This window comes from Cydia splendana, chromosome 2 (genome assembly GCF_910591565.1).
Source record: "Cydia splendana chromosome 2, ilCydSple1.2, whole genome shotgun sequence".
Taxonomy (NCBI): domain Eukaryota; kingdom Metazoa; phylum Arthropoda; class Insecta; order Lepidoptera; family Tortricidae; genus Cydia; species Cydia splendana.
Genome location: NC_085961.1, coordinates 16,951,247 through 16,974,966, shown reverse-complemented (window position 1 = coordinate 16,974,966; position 23,720 = coordinate 16,951,247). Strand labels below are relative to the sequence as shown.

Below are 23,720 nucleotides of genomic sequence, written 5' to 3'. Positions count from 1 at the left end.
AAATGAAAGTTATTTAAAGGTAGGTATTACAGCAAAGTACAATCAGCGTCTAATAGATAATGTCCGCCAAAGTCGAGAAATATATCGGAACAAATACTTATTTCTATAAAAATAAAGGCGTGTTACGATACCTATACCTATAACACACCTTTATTACTATACATATAAATAAATATATTTGATACTTACTGACTGTACGCAGGTATTCAACGTTGTTAAGATTTCTTATCATGGATCTTCAATTTTATGGATGGGAAAACCGCAGCATTTGATAGGACTGGTTACTGAGGGGCTACCGCGAAAACCGAAATTCGCAAATTGCGGGGATCTTTCTCTTTTACTCCAATGAAGGCGTAATTAGAGTGACAGAGAAAAATGCCCGCAATTTGCGAACTTCGATTTTCGCGGTTATAGCCCTGTAACCAAAGAGAATAGATAGTAAAGAGGGGTCCTGTCATAGTAAATTTTGTAGTCACAGTAAATTTACTGCCATCTATCGACACACGACCAAAACTCAAAATGAAAACGTATAAAACTATAAAAAAATTAATATATATGGATAAATGATTTTATTATTTTTATATCATTTTGACCCATGTTCATTCACTGATACCCAAGGACCGGAAAACCCCTCTTTACGCTTAATCCTATCAATTCGGTAACCCAATCGATTCGGTTACCTTATCATTCGGTAACCCTATCATACCTGATTGTAATGGTAACCTTATTGAAACGGTAACCCTAACCTTTAACCGAGTTAATCTCAAAACCCCATCGCGATAGGGTTTTTGTTAAGGGTTTTTAACAGGTTTTCATTCAGTTATGGTAACCTTTATTATCGGTTGCTTACTGGTTTGCTACATTAAAGTAGTTTTAGTGATGTGCCGTCAGAACTAAAAAAAATACTAAAAAAATTGTTTATTTTATTTACTTTATTTATATTTTGTTGATTTTATAAACTTTATTTATTAAATTTATTGAATTTATTAATTTATTTAATTTATTTAATTTATATAATTTATTTAATTCATTTAATTCATTTAATTTATTTAATTTATTTAATTTATTTAATTTATTTAATTTATTTAATTTATTTAATTTATTTAATTTATTTAATTTATTTAATTTATTTAATTTATTTAATTTATTATTTTATTTAATTTATTTAATTTATTTAATTTATTTAATTTATTTAATTTATTTAATTTATTTAATTTATTTAATTTATTTAATTTATTTAATTTATTTAATTATTTAATTTATTTAATTTATTTAATTTATTTAATTTATTTAATTTATTTAATTTATTTAATTTATTTAATTTATTTAATTTATTTAATTTATTTAATTTATTTAATTTATTTAATTTATTTAATTTATTTAATTTATTTAATTTATTTAATTTATTTAATTAATTTAATTTATTTAATTTATTTAATTTATTGAATTTATTTAATTTATTTAATTTATTTAATTTATTTAATTTATTTAATTTATTTAATTTATTTAATTTATTTAATTTATTTAATTTATTTAATTTATTTAATTTATTTTATTTATTTAATTTATTTAATTTATTTAATTTATTTAATTTATTTAATTTATTTAATTTATTTAATTTATTTAATTTATTTAATTTATTTAATTTATTTAATTTATTTAATTTATTTAATTTATTTAATTTATTTAATTTATTTAATTTATTTAATTTATTTAATTTATTTAATTTATTTAATTTATTTAATTTATTAAACTTATTTAATTTATTTATTTTAATTATTTTAGTTATAATATAATAATATTTTAAGAACACACCACACAGGTAGGTATAAAGATAAACAAAGAAAAGGCAAAAAAACTTGTTTGTGCTGGAGGCTTCATAGACCGCCCATGCCAACCTCGGTTATTCAATAATAAGTTGAATTTAAGTGTGCGTAAAGATTACAATCGTTTGAACTGGTCAAAAACCTCATAATGAGGTAACTGAATAGACTGGGTTTTTATTTCGGTTACCGGTAACAGAGGTTAACTCGATCTGATACGGTTACCGAATCAAAGTGTTACCTTATTAAGCGGTTACCGTTATGGTAGGGGTTTTTATAAACACCTCTAAAATAACCCTATGAAAAACCCCGGTTAAGGTAACAGGTTCCTGTCCCTGCTGATACCTATGTGTTAAAATTGTTAAATATGAAGCGGTGTCGTCACCGCCATCTAGTCGAGTATGGGCCAAAGGTGTATGCGCCATCTGTCCGAGAATGACTTTTTCTTGACTTCCGAGGCACGTTTTTTCCTTAGACTTTATTCATCTTATACGGAGTTACATATGTCTTTGCTGTAACGAAAAGAAAAAATATCTCGTGGCGTTTGGAGTAATACAATTACTTTGTGTTTGAATTTTCTTCGGGGATCTTAATTAGGGGGAATTATTGCCACTTAGAGAATACCTATAAAAAATTCAATAGGTAGTAAAGTGTACTGCTTGAACACTGAAAGCCTTACACTAGATTATTCTTAAATACGACTGGCCAAATTGTTGTAGCCCTTGAAAATAACTACACTATTTTAACCTAGACGAGTACGGGGTAATTTTGAGCACCGTAGCTCCTCAATTGTGGTTACCTACAATCATTCCGTTGACGCATGCGTTTAACGCTGCGTTTTTAGCATAAAACAACCGCGCGCTCAATAGTTAATATTTCAAAGTAATTTTAAGAAGCGTATGCAGTCTGAGAAATAAACGAGCCATGTCATACATAACTAAGACTAGTGGCTCTGTGAGCTGTAGACCTCGCGAGCAGAGCTTGAAATAACATGGTGCTAAGAGCTTTAAATACACCGTGTTTTTTTTGATTTCCGTTAATTTCAAGGGTGCATTCCTGAGCTTAAATCAAGTAACTTTCTCAAAGACACCGATGTTCTAATTAAGTCCATTTCGGAGATAATCCATAATTTATTTTTTTACTATAAGGCCTCTACAAGCGTGTACACTTGCCTTAGGGCCGGCTTACATATTGATTAGTGTTTAGAATGAGTTCATACATTTGCTACTAAACTTAAGTACCTACAATCTCGGTCGATTGATGTACGAAATGACATTGATATGTCACAGATTTCAATTGTTTGGTTGAGTTAAATGTAATGCCCGTGTTACAACAACGCTATATGCTACATTTAATTACTTTTTAAACAAAAAAAAAACAAAAAAGAAAACAAAAAAAAATTTTTTTTTTGAAAATTAACTATGCCATTACTTCTTATAAACGTACTTAACTATACCCCGAAGTTAACGGAATTCAATAAAAACACGGTGTATAGTAAATTAAAGAAAAACAATACGAAATTTATGTGTAAAAAAATACAAAAAGTTATAATATCCCAGCATACAATTACTGGGGATCGAACCCAGACCCTCTGTGCAAACAGAAAAAGCGAACGTTTACAAACTGAGCCAAATAGTTCTTAGATGAGTTGACGAAATTAAGCTACTCCTTCTCAAATTAAAATTAGTTAAAATTAAATATCTAAATACCGCCTAAACCAGCGATAATTTTTTTCTGCATTTTTTGCTATTAACTCTGTAAACATGTTTCAAAAAGAAAAAAGTCTTATGATATCGATACGACTATTTGTTTAGGCGCCAGGTATCACGACTCCGCCATTTTTAAAAATTTCCAAAAACCGGATTGACAAAAAAATTTTATTTAGTCATAAAATTCGGTCACAAAATTTCACGAGAATCGGTTAAGAATTGCGACCTGTAGAGGAGAACATCCGGACATACGAAAGCAAAATGCCCGAGTCAAAACGTAGACCTTCGCTTCGCTTCGGTCAAATAACCGAAACTCAAACTGATTCAAATCGTATTGTACAATAGGTACCTACCTGATATCATAAAAACAACTCTTTTACGCTTACTCATCTGCAACAGAATACAAATAATAGGAACACTTAATATTTTGCTGTCCTCCATCCATCAACGTCTGCTCGCATCCTGTGCGTGAATTATCAGAGGGAGCCCCTTTTCAATTCACTCTTTTGAATTTTCTGAAGGGAAGATGACAGATACTGGAATAAAGTAATACCTACTCAATTTGACGAATGTCATTTTGGAAGCGCCATCTAACCTGACTTGATGACAGTTTGTGAATCGGCGTCCATGTACCTTGAAACTTGATCCTCATCATATAAACGGACAAAATTACAAATTTCGTAATATAGACGCCATGATTTTTTAGAGTTTGGTATCGAAAAAAAAAATGTGTAATACCAATCGTTAGTCATAATTTATATATACCTACAGGTTTTTTTTTTCATAAAAATGTTGCAGCATCAATAATCTGTATTAGAACAAACGGAAAAAATCATGAATTTTTTGTGTCATAGTTACCTACATTAATTGAAGATAAAGGGAGTGAAGTGACTGTCTAGTTTATCCTATTCACAACTGATAATTTCAAATAGTAATTCCAAATATTTCAAAAATAAGCCATACCAATACCAAAGCCATACCAAAAGCCATAGTCAAGTTGTCCATTAAGCTACACAATACCATAGCCCGCAGCAATACCCGTAACCGTAAAATTAGTTTAATGTTAGTATATCTCACGACAGCTTCAATTAGACCACAGCAATGCTGGGAACCTAAAACTTGATATTATATAATTTCTTAGGAAATTATACACACCGTGACACGCTTCACGTCTATAGATTGGTTTTGGTCGGTGAATTGAGAGAGTTGCCACTTAAAGTGTAATAGTAGTGCCAATGTACCTATGCTTTAAGATCTAGCAAACCAATTAAGCCGTGAAATTGGACTATTCCGCCTCAAACAAGCCAGAGGTCATCGCGAGCAATTTAATCACATTAATTTTCTTAATAACACGAATCCTGGAAATGTTGAGTGTTTCAAGAATGTCGTGAAATATGAGGCCTTATTCAGGCATCCGAGAGCGATATGATATCATAAAAACATTGTTTTTATGAGCTCATATTGAGGGCGGTATACCTAAAGTCTGTCGTAAGTAGAATAATTTCTGTAACTAATATCAAAGATATGTTACTTCGTACAAGATGAATAAAGTCTAAGGAAAAAACGTGCCTCGGAAATCAAGAAAAAGTCATTCTCGGATAGACGGCGCACACACCTTTAGCATATTCTCGGCTAGATGGCGTGACGACACCGTTTCATATTTAACAATTTTAACACATAGATATCAGTGAATGAACATGGGTCAAAATGATTTAAAAATAATAAAATCATTAATCCATAAACATACATTTTTTCGATAGTTTTATACGTTTTCATTTTGAGTTTTAGTCGCGTGTCGATAGATGGCAGTAAATTTACTGTGACTACTAAATTTATTATGACAGGACCCCTCTATACTATCTATTCTCTTTGCTAATATGAACAAAGGTGCCTTCAGATCTGGCGAATGTCAGCAAAAAGTTAACACGCTTATCGCAAACAGTCCAATTCGCGGCGCGTTATCTTGACTTTGACGCATCTCAAACCTTAAAATTATAGTAGGAAGAGTAAAAATAAATTCCCATTAATAAATTAATTTAAAACAAGTTTTTCTTAGATCAGATTGCGCATGTCGAAACAGATAGGGTAACATCAATCATCTAAAACGAATCCCAAATTTTTCTGTTATCTCCAGCTTAGTCTTTAAATAAAAAAGCGAATCAAGCGATTCTGGACGTATAATTTTATGCCCTGTCACCGTTATTAAACCGTATTTAAACTTACCTACTTCTCTGAGTTTGACAGAACTTTGTCTATTATGCAAAGTCCAAGAATGAGCCGTGGAATTAAAATGGGCTTATTATTAGTAAAGCTTCCTCAAAGTTTCCTGGAAAAATAAGTGCTTTGCATGAATTTCCAGGTTTCCAGCCATACAGAAATGAAATTTTGTACCTCCTTATCGTATTTTTGTTGTTGACTATAAAGTGACATTTCTGTTATTAATTCTGTTATTAATAGTAGTTTAGTGTACTATAAATTAATTTAGTAGTAAGCAGAAACGTCTGCAAATTATGCTATATTTCTTAGAAATAAAGTACAAGTGGAAAACTCAGTGTCGGGCGAGACAAACAGTGAGTTTTTCCATTTTTGCATTATTACATCGTAAAATAATTGAGATCCTGAACCTGAGAATCAAGTGGATTAGTGATTACTGAGTGAGAGCTAAAAATAAAATGTATGTTTGTGTCTGTTTACACAAAATATTTAAAAAAATACGTTTTGAACCTTTATCTAGTACATTAAAACATTAAAAATGTTTGACAAACACTATTTTTAAAAAGCATAATAACTGCAATGCGCAAAATTTACATTTGACACACACAAACTCAGATTATGGAAATTCTTATTCAATAAAATGTGATTTCTCATTACATTGAAACTCGTTTACATAGCTTTTATTTCCAACTTTTATTGTTGCTATGCGAAATCGATACTTACCTTTTGTGTTGTACATATTTACGTACAGAAGCAAATTAGACATTTATTGCTTACTACTTGGTCGTTAAAATAAGATGCTGACACAAGGCTGGCGCAATAACATCTTAGTTAGTCTTTAAGAGTGATGTCACGAGTTAGCAATGTTAGGCATCCCATTAAAAGTTTGCGCCATTAAGCGAGAGTGCAAACATAACTATACCTACTCTCCGAAAATTCACTACATTTTGCTAACTTATTATTTTGAATAAGGATGTTGTTTCTGTCTATCTACGATCTGAGTTTCAAAATACATAACTCGCAAAATTCACCGGGTTATAAATACACAATACTTTTCGGATTTATCGGCCAATTGCGACAATTCAGTAGCAAAATTAAAAATGTATTCAAGACATTTTATTAATGAGATCTTGACGTAGGTCTGACGGATATCTACTTTGAACAGGGTCCCAATACTATTTATAGAATCCTTCGTAATAAGTTACTCTAGTAGGTATATCGAGCATTACTCAGAAAATTACGTTTGAAACCGGTATAATATAAGTATTACATTTTATAAAACTTTAGTTCTTACAGATGTAGTGTATAATTTCTCGGAAACGTTGGTATTTGTCATACTTTACTTTTGCAGTACTTTTTGTACTGAGACCGACCGAAACAGCAAGACACGTTCGTATTACGTTTCCGTGAAAATGCGAAGGAAAATAATTTTACTATGCACTACATTTGTACAAGGTTTTTTACACAGACTCCCGAGCTTCAGAGCTCTAACCACTGACTTTAACAAAACTGCCTCAATAAAAACCTCAAGCCACGTTAAGTGGCCTGAATGGTTGAAATTTGTCAAGACGGTAAGTTGTAAGTTATGGTATCCATTGTCATGAGGCGGGGGGCCTAAAGCTCACTTATCAACGCTTAACAACGATTTATAGAGGGACTTGTCTTATTTTTGCGCAGAATTATGATATATCTTTCTTGGGGTTTGTTGAAACAATTTCTCTGGTAAAATGTAGTTTGTTTTTAAGTTAGAGAAAGATGTTTACCTACCTATAGAAATTTGATTATATTTAAAAAGTTAGGTACCTATATGATGAAATGATTTAAGTTAACCCATATACTTAAATAGGATAATATTTTATTTTATTATTTTTCAAGTCTGTTTTCTTTTTTTGTATGAATGAACGGAAAAATGATTAGGATTTATAGAAAAAAATTAAATGTAAACTTAAACTGCTTTTATATCATTAATCATAATAAACTTGAAGGGAGACAGACGGGAAAATATAATAGTTTAAATCAGTAGTTTATATAAAATTACATAGTTTGGTAACCGTAGAATCTCAAGGGAACTTGCTTGCTACGGCTATAGCAATCTATCCTCCCTGACGTCTTTACTTGGCCCGCAGAGCTCTGAAACTACGCCTTGTAAGTTTGTACTCAGTATTGGACGAGAGTTAGATTGCCCGTTAGGGGCACAGCACACGGAGCGATACGTTGCAAAATCGTGCGATTTGAAATGGTCACATAACGCTATATCTCTGTCGTATGAGAAAAACCACTACACAGCAAAGATTAAGCAGAAATACCAACGTTTATATTTTACAAGCGAACAATAAATGTTTAGCCACGGATCCCTTTCTTTGACATAATTATTGAAAGTCATGATGTAGATTAGGGTGGGTCATTTTTACTTTTTTTTAATTTAATAGGGGGCACAGTTAAAAAAAGGTGCCATTTGGTAATTAATTATTGCACATATTTTTATTTTATTTTTAGCTTTAATTTTACTGCCTCCGGATTTTAGTCAAAGTTTTTGTTAAATGTATGGACATTATGAAAAAAAAATGTTCCTTTTTGAGTACTTTTTTATTTATTTATTGGCTCTGAACCTTTACCATGCTATTTCGAGCTAAAAATGGTATAACTTTTTAGCTAAAGTTTGAATAAAAAGACGATACACAAATATACTCCACAGACCATACAAAATATAACAATATTTATATGAAAACTTTGAAATGGATCCGGAGGCAGAAAATGAATTCCGATTACAGAATAATTTGAAATACTGTTTATTGGCATTAATACCCAACTTTTTGTAACTGTGCCCGAAGGATAACTAATACTTTTTTTTTCTCCATACACGAGTGACCCACCCTAATGTAGATTGTCATATTATCATTAGTCATAATTCTGGAACCTTTAACTTTTCAGGATTTTCGTAAGGTTATCCTGTAGATAGGTTAGGTTTGTTTCATGGCAATCCTGAAAAGTTGCGCGTTTCTGAGAAACACCAAATTATGATTAACGAAAATGCGGATAAACAATACATTATGACTTACAACTTTATGGGAAACAATAGAGACCCGTGTAGCCACGGTGTAGCGTTTGTTTTGTCTTGACGTTATCGCCATAATGAGCGTGGCCATGGTAAACCTTAACCTAATATAGATATAAAAATATAAATATGTGCGGTATGCACTACTAGCTTAGAGCATTTAGTAATTGGAGACGCCTTGGCTGTCATTTTCTGTACAAAACAGTCTGCTGATTTTTGCGGGGAGGGGCACGTCAAATGTTTGCTTTGTACATGATTTGTACGTAACGTACAAATAGCCATGTCAGATAAACGTCAGTCCATACAAAAGATTGAACAACTGTGCAAGGTTTTCGGCAGAGTGGTAAGCTCTTAAAGGCGACTCCTGTTTATTAAATGCTGTACTACTAGGTACACAAAACGCTAGAAAATATCGCGTTATTTACCTAGAGTCCGATTTTGAAAGAACAATTTGTCAAAGTTTTGATTTTGTTATGATACGGCATCTCACGAGCATCAATCAGTACGAGCGAGATGCCTAATGACAAGAATCATTGCATTTCACTCGCACCAATAAGCGTGAGCGATCATCAGGGTCGTATCATAACAAAAATCAAAACTTTAACAAATTATTAAATCAGAAACTTCTGCCTCATCGACCGTCTTGAAAAACTTCTATCACGTTCAAACGCGAAGTCCAGCGGTCTCAGCCTCTCGTGTATTTTGTACCTTAGATAATACTTAGAGCAATTACTTGGACTTGGAAGTGCATCAGACGAAGCTGTCTGAACATTTAGATGTCTGAAGTTATAAATAAGTATAGAAGAAAAGTTTGCATTAATTCGAAGACATATCTGTTGTAATACACTTACTTAATTAGCAATGTGTGATGCATTCGTATTCATCTCAACGTTGTATGAACGTTCATAGCAATATGTTGTTGCTTCTATAGGTATGCACCAGGTTGTTTTGAATAAACGGATTAAAAAAAACAGGATATAGTTCGTGCCATTGGCTTAATGCTTTATGCTATTTTGTTAAACTAAGAGCTTCAATTAATTAAATTTGCATATTAGCTTACTTTAACACAATGCATTGCTACCATAACGATGTGATACGAAAAAAATATGAAGACAGTTTTTACTGTTTTGAATTAGTGTATTTAAAAATTGATGTATTTGAATGCGAAATCATCATGTTCTACTGGCTGTTCTATACATTCTGATTGAACCAAAAAAAAATAATAATTATGAACGAACGCAATCTGATTTCAATTTATGAAAATCAATATGAAGTTTTTCAATAATATCTTTGTTTCAGACTTTGATTCCGAAAGTTCTGCCCATATATTAAGCAACCAAGAATTTATACATATTGAACTTTTATCATTAAAACTTCGTCTTTATATAAAGTTTTTTTACGAGTAGCCATAGATGTCGAGTCATTGTGCATTAAATAATTAAAACAGGCTTAAGGCGCGATTCGGGAAATGAATTAGAGATTCACTAGATATGAAATAGTAACGATATGTGACGTTCCACGGCAAAAGGTACCTTATGGCGTTTGGAGCTTACGCTATTATTAACGCCGCTCTAATTATTGCCGTCATAAGGTACCTTTTGCCGTGGAACGTCACATATCTTTACTAGGTATTTCATATCTAGTGAATCTCTAATTCATTTCCCGAATCGCGCCGTCAGTTATTAAATAATAAGAAGATACATTTTATTTTCTTGAACAAGGGTGCTTTGTTAATTGGCATGCGAATAATAATTATTAAATTAGATGAGTCATAATGTTGCCCCAATTCTATTTGTAAAAAAGTGTTGCGTTGGAGATTAACACAGACATTATATTTTATTACATTGTTCAGCAACGTTGTAAGTACTTTGTACAATTTCATTTAAGCTGAAAATGGCATACACGCCTTATAAAATTTATATGTCTGGATCAGACATAGAAAGTCCGGCAAAAAATCTACACTACATTAGAGACGAAACAATGGCTGTTAATCTTAATTAGTTAAAAAGTTGCCTTCATAGGCATATATACTAATAAGTAGAATCCAAAAAAAGAAAACCGGTTCCTCTAAATAGGCACTTGCTCGCACTTATTGATACGCGTGATAGGAATGCACTGCGAGCCGTGTCAGGGTCATTTCATAACAAGATATAGGTACTACAATAAATTGTTAAATTGGAATCTTCCTCTACGAGCTGAGACAAAGTAGATAAACATACTAATACTATCGCATTGCACAAACATGAATCGGCTGAACCATCTTTATTCTCGTCTTCAGGTCTCGTAGTTCAAATCTCCCACTTTTTTTTTTGACGGAGTGGGAATGCATTTACGCATGGTGTGTGGGACTCGCCGCTCCTTGTCCCTCTCTTGGCGGGAGGGTGGAACGGCAAAAAGGGTGAAACGACTCCGGCGTTTCACCCTTTTTGCCGTTCGTGAGGGCGCACTGGGATCGATGGCATTCCACCACGGCGCACTCCGGCAGCCCCGGCTTATCGCCAGGGCCCCCTCACAATTCAGGGGGGGACCAGAAACACTTGATCCCCCCCTACGACGTGTGTGCGGCCGTGCAATGCGGGTTAAGTACCCGCTGGCCGCAGCATATATTATGCTCTCCGCCTTCGACCCTGCCGCCTGCGTCTGAGAGGAAGCGCGTCAGCAGCCGCTTCTGCGCAAGTCTCCTTCGGCGGTAGCATGGTCTAGTTTTTATCACAAGTCACTTGCGCACTTACATATATATTTGTTAGAACGTGACAGGCGATAAAAAAAAACGACCATGCTACCACCGTTGGACGCCCCTACATAAATTCGGCTGCCCTAAGCAGAAAACAAGTAACTCGAAAATTTTCAAAAACGGTTTTTTTGGATTTTTGGAATCTACAATTTCAGGCGCATCTTTCACCAAAAAAATAATTGTAAAATAATGTGTAGTTTTAAAAAAAATCATGTTTTTAAAATCCGAGTATCTTTTTTTGACCCTGTATTCTACGCTAAATTCAAGTATATGTCCCATTTCTACGCTAAAGACAAGTAACTAAACAGAGATACTTGTAATTCATATAGATGACCGAGATACTTGAGTTTAGCGTAGATATTCGTAACTGCGAATTAGTTTATTACAATGGTAAAACAAGTATCTCCCAACACAATCTGCGATTTAGGTTAGAAATTAGTGACATAGTTATACAAAAGGTAGCTTGTTTAAAGACATACATAGAAAACAAATTTGCTTAGCAATATTCCTGTCAAAAGTGAAAAGTCTGTGAAATTTAAGTTTAAAGAAAAAGTGTTGTTAAAACAATTAAAATTATCTGTATTGTCTACACTGTAGACTCTACAGTAATGAAAACAGAACACTAGAATACGTCAAAGAAAGAGGAAATCATAATTATGCAGTATCCGTGCCAAAGGTTTTGGAAAAAATTAGGAACAAACAACAACTGACTGTATACAATTGACCAAAAGGGAAATAATATTTAATCTAGGAATAATGCCAAAAATTGAATTTTTATAAAGACACTTATTATGTGGTAAAGTGAATCATCTGAGGTCAATCTCGAGAAGTGTATTAGTAGAGTTCGACCAAGAAAAGTCTGCAGAGATGTTGAGAGAGTGCCAGTGTTATATATATGTCATAATTTCATAGAAGTTTGACGTTTAAAATAACACCTGCACTGGTGTGCTCTCAACATCTATGCAGACTTTTCTTGGTCTAACTCTACTAATAGACTTCTCGAGATTGACCTTGTGCTGTCAAAATCTCTGCAGACTTTTCTTAGTTTAACTCTAGCCACTAAAGAGATCCACCAATTACTTACCATAAATAGGTGTATACTGTATATCAGCAAAATTTCAGATCGATATGGTTTTATAAGAAATAGGTAAAAATGACTTGAAGGATTTAATTAGATTTTTACTTTGTTACAAGTAAAGTTTAATAGTAAATAAAGTAACTATGTACCTAAATATGTATTTATCTATACACGTATGTATATATCGTCGCCTAGTACTCATAGTACAAACTTTGCTTAATTTGGGGCTAGGTCAACCAGTGTAAGATTGTCCCCAAATATTGATTTTTATGAACTCACCAGCTCTCACCATTCCATGCACTTGCCTCATTCCTATCAAACACGTCTGTCAAATAGGACTATAAAAAACTGCAAGTCGGACTCGCCTACCGAGCGTTCCTTACAAATTTAGTTATTGTTTTTTTTTATTTTTTACAAATTTATAGTTTTCAGATTATTCCCTGTACTTATAATGTAATACAATATTACTTGCCAAATTTCATAATTCTAGGGCAACGGGACTTCTCGTTGACCTAGCTACCTACTACCCACCTACTTAGGTACCCTTTAAATTTTGAATCCCTTGAGAATGTCGAAATATACTTACATATTTTGGCATAAACCACCGTATCTTTTTTTTACGTTAATGTAGATGTTTGATTTTTTTTCTACATCTTTAAGGGAATGTAGACCTGAGTATGTGGTTTTAATTTCAACTCGATACCTCCACGCGTTTCCGAGATAAAAGATCTTGACAGACAAATGGGCGGAGGACGGACGGACAACAAAGTGATCCTATAAGGTTTCCGTTCTTTCCTTATGAGGTATGGAACCCTAAAAAAGAAAAGTTCGGAAGCAGGATCCTGTAGGTACCACCCATCCATGAAGACAGAGGGTTTGTTGAAGGAATGGGTATCACAAAATAATCTCTGAAAATAAATAAAATCGATGAAGTAGGTACGAATAACCATGTGTCAGAAGATACGAGGATGGCAACATCAATCACTAATTAAAAAAAAAGTCTATCTTCCAATAGAAAAGACCTTAAAATATAAAAAAAAAAATTTCAAGCGTTTTATTATCTAACAGGGATTTTGAAGTCGATAAACCTGAAAGAAATAACAATCAGTTTCCGGTAGCTTATGTTATTAGCTTTCATTTGGTACCATTTTCTTCAGAATTGCATGAAAATTGGAAAAGTTATTGAGCGGAGAGCCAAATATGTTTAGTATTTAAGAAGCTAAACTGCTTGCTATTTCCAAGCTAAACACGAGATACTTGAATTTGTGTAGAATGGTTCTGAGATTTTCGGGCAGTAAACTACACAGAAAACATTTTATGCCTGTACAAAGTTTAATATACAAGAATAACAAAAAATAAAGTTTGTATAAGCTTAATTTTATCGCTTTTAACATAATGGTATAAACAGTTGTTACATTTTAGACCAAATACCTAACAAAACTGACAAATTACGTTTTTTTGCTCTACTCAAAAATTTGTCAAAACTGGGTTACTTGTTTTCTGCTTAGGGCAGCCGAATTGTCCTCATACATCACAGATGTTTTGTATTTAATCAATTAGCCATATTGAAGGATACTCTTCGAATTACCCTCATACAATAAAACAGACGTGCTTCCAATTAAAAATAATGAGCTACCGTCAACGAGTAACCCATCATTTATACTTGCAAATGGGTCCTCGTAAATTTTATTACGTTTTAAACTCATTTTTTCATGACTTCATTGTTTCGGGCAGACACGGGTAAATTAAGAATAACGTATCGGTTGCTATCATCGAACAATGACATATGTACTTTATAAACGTAAATATGCAAAGTGTATTGAATCTTAGAAATAAGATAATTGATATTATTATCAATTTATACTAACGGTAATATTTGGTACCTGTTTTTATCAGTTAAGTAGGTACGTACAAATTCCTAAATAAACTTCTGCCTCACACAGCTAAAACTGTGGAATGAACAGTCGCCTGTAGTATTTCCGAACCGTTACCACCTAACCTTCAAGAAAAGAGTGTCCTCAAAAATCTTCTGGTGTTGCGTGTGTGTACCTGGGCGATGGTATTCGCTTACTATCAGACGATTCGACTACTCGTTTGCCTGCTATATCATAATCAAGCTTAAACTTCAGGGTAATTTATCTTAGGCACTACAGAACTGTAATAACAGTTTTACATATCTCGGTCGCTTTTTTGCCGCAATGTTTCCTTGGGGTGACATTGTTTTAAACTTTTAAAATTAACACCCCACACCGTCCTCTGCATATACGGGGTTACTTACACAAACTGACGTCGTGTTTACTTGGAGATATCTTTGCTACACACTTACATAGAACCTTGTTGAATTGCGACAGAGTTCAAAGTTACATGCGTACTTTAAATTGTGTACGGTTTTGATTATAAAAGCAAATCCTCTTAGCCCGAGCCAAGCAATTTAGCAGTAACCACCAGTTTTAACTTTTAACTCAGACTACTTAACCGAGTTGTTTTAAAATAAGGTCTCAATATAAACGACATGGCTTTTTTATTTACTACCTGCTAGTAGTTCTGTGACCTGTAGACCTTGCGATAGGTATCATCTTCTTCCTCGCGTTATCCCGGCATTTTTTTCCACAGCTCATGGGAGCCTGGGGTCCGCTTGACAGCTAATCCTATAGGTAATTCGCATTAATAAATAGGGAATGAGTATAATAAAATCAAATATTCATTGTTGAATGTTCCTGCATCCACTAACTACCTTATATAGTGAAGTTAGTTATATAGCTACCTTATATAGTTTTTCCACACAAACTGGCACAAAATTCAGTGATAAACTTGCGTAGAACACCTAGCCGTTCATCCGATTACGTTGTTTGAACATCACAAAGCTTCCTCTAAATCATGAAATCAAATAAACGGAACGTGTTGTTCAAATATCATAAATATATTTTGCTCTCAAGACGAATGACTAGAGACCTACACCAGTATTTACTTTTACGAATGTATCATAAATACTGAAACTCAGTAGATAAGTAGTTGCGTTGCGAGTGGCATTTTTTTAGCCTAGAAAAATTCATGACAAAACTATTCATTGGCTGCTTTATATTTGTACACACTGTCTGTAATACTTTGTGTGTAAATGACAAACTCAAAAAACTTGTGTCGTTAGTCTTTTTCGCTAATTTGTCACGTAGGATTTAGGAATAATATAATTTCTTACATATATTGTAAAAAACAGAAAAATATAAAGAAACACTTTAAAATTATACTGCAGTTAAGTTTAAGATGGTATATTTCGAATATTCAGTCTTCTAAGACTTAACAAATCGCGAGAGTCTGAGTGGGATTAAGACGAGGATCACCGTATCCTGATGTGGAACCGACTTTGATTGATGACACTTCAGCTAAGTTAGGTTTACTGATGGCCCTATGAGACACTTTCCGGTCCATTCGCAGTCTATTTTTAAAACATGGTGAATTTATAGGAAATCCCCTCATGGGAGTAAAAAGGGATTATGTACCGTCCCTTTTCTCCATAAGATAAAGACATTAGATTACACAAAGATTATTCACATGAGAATTTTGTAGTTAATTAGTGATTAGTATACTGTCGTTGCCTGAAAATATTCTTAATTAAGTATATTATATTTGACGACCGGTCTGGCCTAGTGGGTAGTGACCCTGCCTGTGAAGCCGATGGTCCTGGGTTCGAATCCCGGTAAGGGCATTTATTTGTGTAATGAACACAAATATTTTTTCCTGAGTCATGGATGTTTTCTATGTATATAAGTATGTATTTATCTATATAAATATGTATATCGTCGCCGAGCACCCATAGTACAAGCTTTGCTTAGTTTGGGGCTAGGTTGATCTGTGTAAGATGTCCCCTAATATTTATTATTATTTGTATCTCCGTTACAAACTCTCGGGTTTTTAAGCCCGGTCATTTATAAGGCGTGCGTGGGGATATAGATCCAACACGTAGAGGCCGTTTGGCGAGCTTTGATGTCATGTAGAACGCCTGCTGGAACCCATTCACGGGTATTAATTACATAAATAGATACCCGTAAACCGGTTTCAGCAGGCATTGGGAGCTATTATAGAAAAATGCAAAGAGTCCTGGTCTATGGTGGTGGGTGGAGAATAAGACTGGGCTATTGCTAAGAGTTCCGGACACCTGCCATAACATTAACTATACAGTGTTATCGAGGCAGGCGGTGACTCGCCACTCGTCAGATGGGCACCTGATGCGCCATCGTAAAGATGACCAGGTGCAACACCGGCGTGAGCGGCTCAGGGGTGTCGAGAGGTGGTGCTGCGCTTTCTCCGAAGTTACTCGCGGCGTTATGCCCTTTAACACTTCCACCCCTGGAGCATATAGCTCTGACAACTCCCCTCTGGACGGCCTATGAAGGCAAGCCAGAGCTGCTGAGAGTCCTGCGGGTCTCTTTGGGGTCCACTCCGACCGATGAAGACACGCCGGAGAGGGAGGCCCTGACCGACTCTCTGGAGCACTCGGGTCCGTGGGGTCGTTACTCCCCAACAGCTCGCCACAAGCTGCCGGGCTTATTATTTTTATTTCTTTCCCATCACGGAACAATGGTGTTCCGGACCTTTGGGAGGCGTGCGCGGAGCCGACGCCAACACGTAGAGACCTTTTGACACTTTAATTAAATGTAAGGGGTGCACCGAGCGGATGCTGCCCTTACCCGTGTCATGGGACGCACGCAGAGGCAGCACCCGCCACCAGGGTGTAAGGGCTATTGAGAGTTGATGGTATCTAAAATGAACTAGGTTATTGGGTGAAAGCGATGGACTAAGTACTGAGCTATGGGGTAAAAAAACGGACGCCTGCCTAATAAAACGGTATGCAATTTTATTTTTGGCAGACGGTGACTCGCCCTCGCAAGATGGGCCCACAAAAAGCGACATCTAGCATGGCTCAAGGGCAACGGCAATTATTATTATATTTTATCTTCCTTGGAAGCAATTATCTTTTTACTGTACTTACACAGTTATAACAGCATACTCCTAACAGGCTTTTGCCCTGTCTTAAAAATAATTTCCAATAAAATATGGATTTTAGTTAGGTGCTCCCAAGTGTGTTTTGATTAGAAAATCTTGTTAGGTACCGATTTGCTCGTTCTACAAATTTATCTGATCCTTATACATGTGTTTGTAGTTAGGACGTCCTTAGGGTATGGCCCTGACATAGGTTGATCTAAACTACCCTTTACCTGCGACTTTATCCGCGGAGAACAACTCGAACGTACATTTTGACATCAAAAACATATAATTTAGTGTCCTTGCATGTTTTAGCGCAAGAAAGACGCACGGCAAGGCATACGCACTCCCGTACAAATATTGAACTTCGTTTCTATCCCTTTAAGTGTTAAATATGTACTTTTCTTAACAAAGGCATCTTTTGAACTTTTCACACCACTGCCTTTCGTCTATCTTTATAACTTTCGGAAATATAGCTGAATTACACCCGAAACTGCTTGCTGCGCGGTGTTCATATATTTGGTGGGCGACCGTATAGATGGCGTGAGCCTTGCGATATAAATTGACACCATAGAGTGTTTACACAATGTGTGATTGTACTATCGCCTCTAGACCAAGGTGTTAGCATAAATCTGCCCTGGTAATCAAATGATTGGCTCGTGATCCGCCAACCGTTTACCATGGGGTATCACATAAGTAAAGAGACAAATTAATTTTCAAAATATTTTATCTAAACTAAACATTAAGACTAGGTACTAATTTTGGTTGAACGTTGTAACAAGTTAATATTAAATTTCCGCTCACAAGAACTTACAAAGCAATTCTTCTTAGATTGTCCGCGGGACGCCGCATTACGGGTGGTTCAGATTTTGTAGCCATTTCTTGGCCATACTAAATATTTTATGAAAAATTTGGCTTTTGGTACCTACCTTCAATTTTTTCGTCGTAACTCATAATATGTATGTACGATCCGTTTGAATGGAAATATTGCTTTACAGGGACGGCATCATCAACCGTTGGGAGACGCCGGAACATAGGTTTCATCACTTTCATCGTTAACACACTCGCTGCCAGCGACCCGCTAGGCGGGTTCTCCGTTCGTAGGCACTTTTCACTACATACAGTTTTTCTCGTGCTATCGGTTACGCTCGTAGCGCATAGGTCATGCTAGCACTAAATGTGTTAATAAATCGTTGAGCAATATTTTTAGTTGACTGTTATTATACCTACTCTTCGGTACCCTCTTTTGGTCCTTCACGTTTTGGAGCTATGTATTTGTTTCATACATATATACTTTTAAACCTAGATCGTTCCTTTTCATTCTGGCGACAGACCATTTTGATATTCACTCATTACTATTTACAAGTTAAGACCCGTAGTGAACCGTACGTTACAACGTACGGTTCACTACGGGTCCAAACCAAAAAAGGTGAAGTTTTTTTTAAATTATTAATAGGATTATTAAAGTTTTATTTAATCAAACAGTACTGAAATAAATACCGTTCTCTTTTTTTTTTAATATATTTTTTTTAATATATTAAGGACATTAAATTTTTACACAAATTGACTAAGCCCCACGGTAAGCTCAAGAAAGCTTGTGTTGTGGGTACTCAGACAACGATATATATAATATATAAATACTTAAATACATAGAAAACAACCATGACTCAGGAACAAATATCTGTATCATCATACAAATAAATGCCCTTACCAGGATTCGAACCCGGGACCATCGGCTTCATAGGCAGGGTCACTACCCACTAGGCCAGACCGGTCGTCTTTGCCCATCTTTTAAAAATATCCACTCCGCACTCCACGTTGCCGCCCACTTCATCTTGCTGAAAATATCAACCCCGCCAAAGGCATTATTATTCGGCCATATAAAAGAAGAAAACTTAGAATTGATCACAATACGTCCAAACTCTCTAGGGAAAGAAAATATTTGTTGCTTTCACCGAAACTCACCTACCCTAACATAAAAGTTGTGTGGACGACCAACAATATGATTTTATTGGGCTCTTTTGTCCGAACTGTAACCTAATTTCGGACAAATAAACCCGGCGCAATCAACGAGCTTTTTATTGGATATCAAATTTGCCAGACAGTAATCCACGCTAATAATACACGTAAGGTTTAGTAAAACAACAACTAGAAAACTATGTTGATGGATTCTTAAGTTTTGTGTTATAGTAGGTATAGAACTTATGAATCCATAATATTTGTTTTAGGTTTTACAGGTAAATAAAATAATGTTTAAATTACTAATAAATTATTTTATGGGTTTAACGCGTGTTTTAAATAGCAACAAGTTTTTATTGTTTTTCTTAAAGGTTCAATGATTTTCCCATCCGATTAAACAGTACGTAGGTATAATATATTTTTTTATTTGAGTTTGACATTAATGAAGATCTATCCGTATTATTTTTGCTACAATATAACGAACATTTCCGTGCATATTGAGTCGTCTATATCGTACCAGTTCTTACTTAGAGGTGAATGTTTTGTTTATGAAAGCATTTGAATATGTGTTTGTGTTTGAATATGCCTAGTTCTATAATACCTTAGTTCAGTATCGTGGCTACAAAGAGGCAGACAGAAGAATTGTCCGTATCCCTCTTTCAGACTGAGCCTGCTGTTTCCTATATATTAAGAAATTGAATAAAATCTACTAAAACCAAACAATCAATCAACGAAATCAAATACTCGTATTTTATTAACTCACAGATCTAGCGGTATAATCAGCGTCATAAAAAATATAGTAAAGTTATTTTACTGTATGCATTAGTATTATTAGTAATGTAAAAGGTTGTTCAGAAGAAGAGGACGAAGGTTGAAATAAATTTCTGTCTGGATTCGTATGTTTCTAAAAATACATTTAATCCTAATACTAACAAAAACATCGACAAAAACAAGGTGTGAACCTGTCTATAAGATGTTAAAAGGTGACACTGTCAATACAAACAACATGCTTACGTGCATTGAATCACGGCGTCCTTGTCAACACTGAAAAAGATGAGAGAATCACACGGGCGGATTTTATGGTCCGCCCCTCTGCGTCGAATGCTTTGAAAGTTTGAACCAGTATTGTTTTATAGCGAGTATGAAGGTTTTAGGTATACAAAGCTCTTAGAACAGACCGTAGATAACAGTAGCGAGTTGCCGCAGGGCAACCAGAATAGAGTGTGAAATTGTGAATAGTGTGATGCTCTTGGGTTGGGGAAGTCCACTTAAAAGTATGGCTGAAGATTTGTGTCATGGCTCAAAACAACGACAAATGGATAGATTATTATGTTATGTGATAATTAGGTGAATTATCATGTTTTTATAAGGGTCCATTCACGATCGTTACAAGCCGAGTGTAAATAAATGTGTAATTCCATTGCTGCTACAAAAACAAATAAAAAACATAAAATAAAATTGGAAATACTTATAAATTGTTTACAAGAAGGCCCGAATCACTTACCTTCTTCCAAAAATTAGGATGGTCCTTCTTTGCCGCAGGTACAGTGAAGTGTAAAAATATGGGTGTAGACAACTTACTCAAAAATAGGTCCCATGGTTCTTAATTCGCTGACATAAGAGCTATGGGACATATTTTTGAGATGATTTGTGCACCTATATTTTTACACTTGACTGTACCTTATACTGCATAACAATGAATAACAAAAAATGATCAAGAATCATTTGTTCTTGCCGAAAAGAAAATATTGTTAAAAATATGTGATGTTGAGGAGTCCGAATTGCCCTCGGGTGTTTTTAGGGTTCCGTACCAAAAAGGTACAAAAGGAACCCTTATGGGGCGACTCTGTCCGTCCGTCCGTCCGTCCGTCTGTCTGTCACATTGCTAAATATCACAAGAACTACCTACTTTAGCTATCGATTTGAAATTTGGAATAGTTATGATACTTATGATCAACGCTTAACCAGACACATTGGAAATGTAATTATTATATTTTAAATCGGTTCACATGATAAAGAATTATCCCTGAAAAACCAACTAGTCTGTTCGAGATCCTGAAAATGGTGAAAAATAGAGATAATACTCCTAAAAATACGTGTGATACCTCATTCGATTCGTCATGATGCCTAGAAAAATGTATTCGAAGCGTGTATTAGCACACAATAAATATCAAAAGTTATAAACAAAAAAAAGGGGAAAAAGTATTTATTTTTTATTTCCCCAGTATCTCAAAAAGTATTAATATTTAAGAAACCAAAATTAACATTATAAAAGAGGAGGATATTTCCAATAAAACATTCCATACTTGCAGAACTGTATCTCCATTATTTATACTTTTTATTCAACGGTGAACACAGCCCTCCGCGCCTCATTTTCGGGAAACGCGCGTGGTGTGAAAAAGCGATTACGTAACATTAAATATAATTTTAAAGCTATTAAATATTCATTGAAAATTAAAAAAAAATATGGTGTATTAAAAACCCGTCAACAAATGTACTACTTGTAGAAATTTATCTTAAAGTTATTTTGTCAAGTTAGGCAATTATTAATTAACAAAATTTTCTCGAACTTCCTTCTTTATTGAAAACGAAAAATAATGTGTAAATATCAAAAGTTTAGTTTATAACTTTTGATATTTTTTGAGTGCATTGTGTGTGTGCACGCTTCGAATACATTTTTCTAGGTATCATGATGAATCGAATGAGGTATCACACTTATTTTTAGGAGTATTATCTTTATTTTTCACCGTTTTCAGGATCTCGAACAGACTAAACATACAGTATACAGATCGCGCAAATTAGTTAGCCATATTGCCGATAGATGGCGCTGTACACCATTATGCTTATCTTACGTGATTATAACATGAAAAATTTAAAGTGTGTACGGAACCCTCGGTGCGCGAGTTAAACGAACTCGCTCTTGACCGGTTTTTTATGCCAGGTAGGTATTACACACACTGGTGCATTGCCATCGTCTATTAGATCTAGTTTGCTCTTCAAAATATATACGTATTACTCACATTTTACTACTCGCCGAGACCGCTCGAGTCCAACCTGCTTTAAAAACAATACAAGCAGTGAACGATCAAAGGATACTGTGTGTTTCCATATAAAACGATATTTTCACCTGTGCCAGGTATCCGTGACCGCGATACCAAGGCGTGCTCATATGTTGCCCATTCTCTTCTGATACGTGAGTGAAATACATTTGGCATCTTCAGTTCAACTTTCCTTTAGGAATTTCTTATGTTAGAATATTAATATTGACTTTTATACTGTTTGCGACACTTAAGAAGCAAGCTTAACAGTTAGGATGAAACATATCTTTGACATCTCGCTCTGCCTTAGTGTGTATTGCATCAAAATGGCCATATCACCGGCGATCTGTATTTTTAGTGCTCCGTACAGATTTTATTTTATTTTGGGGAATTTAGGGGGTTAAGAGGGGAACCAAAAGACAGTTTTCAAGAGTCGATGGACTGATTTTTATATCATTTTACGTGCAGTAGTTAAGATAAAAAAATATGTTTAAAGTTGCACTTAGGAAAAACCAGAAAATACCCAATGTACTGTCCAACCAATAAGTCCTGTAAAAAAGTGGACCATCACAGTGAGGCAAAAAAACCTTCTTTTATAATGAAAACGAATATAGAATCAATTAAACTTAATATACAAAGCTTTTAGTCTCTTTTTTGGTACGTATTCTGTGAGAACCACAGGTGGCAATTTATTTACAAAGAAAATTGAAGTGAAAAGCTTTCAGTTTCGAGTGAATTAACGTGATAAAGGATGAGGGCAAAAATTAAAATACTTTTAACTGGCTGAGCTCACCGATTTGGCAAACAACCATTTATCATCCTTATCGGTATTTCGGTAAATCGAATTTTTCTTCTGTTATCGAAGGTTACCTCTCGGAAGAGAAACTGAGCCAAATGCCGACGACGCAATGTTTATTAATAAAATGATTTTTTTAAAGATATATACAATTTTCAACTATTGTCGAGCTTAAAAAACACAAATTATCCATTCGTGCTTAGTCTAATGTAGCTAATTACTAGGAACTCTAAATAAAATACTTTCGAACATATTTGATGTATTCAGCGATTGCCCTACAACCAAAAAAAGCCATAAGTAAGCGTTATAAAGCGGCATTAGAAATGCAGGATTT

The 23,720-nt window shown here is 34.5% G+C and overlaps 1 long non-coding RNA gene across 1 annotated transcript in view; it reads left to right on the top strand.

Moving 5' to 3' along the window:
* Window positions 1-21,113, top strand: part of LOC134805539 (uncharacterized) — a 624,519-nt gene extending 603,406 nt beyond the window's left edge. Inside the window, exon 3 of the long non-coding RNA XR_010146315.1 lies at window positions 21,095-21,113. This is a non-coding gene — a long non-coding RNA (uncharacterized LOC134805539). The remainder of the gene's footprint in view (window positions 1-21,094) is intronic.
* Window positions 21,114-23,720: the final 2,607 nt, after the last annotated feature.